Source organism: Nematolebias whitei, chromosome 23 (genome assembly GCF_014905685.2).
Source record: "Nematolebias whitei isolate Nwh7 chromosome 23, NemWhi1, whole genome shotgun sequence".
Taxonomy (NCBI): domain Eukaryota; kingdom Metazoa; phylum Chordata; class Actinopteri; order Cyprinodontiformes; family Rivulidae; genus Nematolebias; species Nematolebias whitei.
Genome location: NC_056520.1, coordinates 13,577,994 through 13,578,704, shown reverse-complemented (window position 1 = coordinate 13,578,704; position 711 = coordinate 13,577,994).

Sequence of the window (711 nt, the reverse complement as noted above, 5' to 3'; positions counted from 1 at the left end):
GTTGGACTTTTGTTGTTAAACCAATAAACTTTTGGCTGGAAACTATATGAAGAGGAGCTGAACAGTTCATCATTTAACCAATCACCGCTCACAACAAGATGATTTCATATGTGGAGTGTCTCAGTGGGGAGGGGGCGGGGCCTGGCGTGACATCCCACTGCTGGAATAGGAGACCCGACGAAGAGCGAGATGAGCTGCTTCCAGGCAAGATGGCCATCCTCCAGCCGAAAACGGAGGGCAGTTTGAGGCGGCGCCTGCTCAGCGCCAAAATCCATCAGCAGCAAAACGCCATGTTGCGCCTAAATGCCAGCAGAGCAAACAGGCCGGCGTCACCCTCAGGTGATAGAAAGCCCTTCTCACCTCACCTTCAATGTCCAGGTAACAGTCCCTGGCAACTCTTACCGCACCCCCATGTTCAACCGTCTCTTGCCCCTGAGGCTCATGGAAAAGTCTTCCTCACTCCAGAAGCTCATGGAAAACCCCACATGTCCTTCTCATCCCTTCACGTGCAGCGCCCTTCCTGCTCTGTCCTTACCCATCGGCGCCGAACTAGTTCCTGTCCCCCATCACTAGAACCTCGCCACGGCTATGCTTTACCTGTCCCTTCCCCTTTGAGCAAATCAGACCCCCCGAAGGAGCCACCACAGTACCACTACAAGCCCACCAAGAGGCGCAGATTCTTTGGTATCAAGCGCTGCAGAAAACGGAGTT